This window comes from Myotis davidii, unplaced genomic scaffold (genome assembly GCF_000327345.1).
Source record: "Myotis davidii unplaced genomic scaffold, ASM32734v1 scaffold49, whole genome shotgun sequence".
In the NCBI taxonomy this organism is placed as follows: domain Eukaryota; kingdom Metazoa; phylum Chordata; class Mammalia; order Chiroptera; family Vespertilionidae; genus Myotis; species Myotis davidii.
This window is the reverse complement of record NW_006300375.1, coordinates 1178938-1179201: the sequence shown is the minus strand read 5'-3', so window position 1 is coordinate 1179201 and position 264 is coordinate 1178938.

Here is a 264-nt window from a genome sequence, read left to right as displayed (position 1 = left end):
GCATCGCCCTCCCTCCCCAAAAGCACCACAACAGAAACCATCACCAGGGTCTCCCCTCCGCTCCCCCAGCCGCGTGGGAAAAAGAGTGAGCGAGGCTCCGATGCCCGCGGGCCAGTCCTCCCCAGACGGTCCCCACCAAGGCGTCTCCAAAAGAACCTGCAGCGCGCCCCTGGCCTGGGACGGGGGCGAGGCAGCCAGGGGGAAGGCACGAAGTTTCTGGGCGCATCTGGAGAGGACAACTTGGCTGGGTGCTGGGTGCGGGCC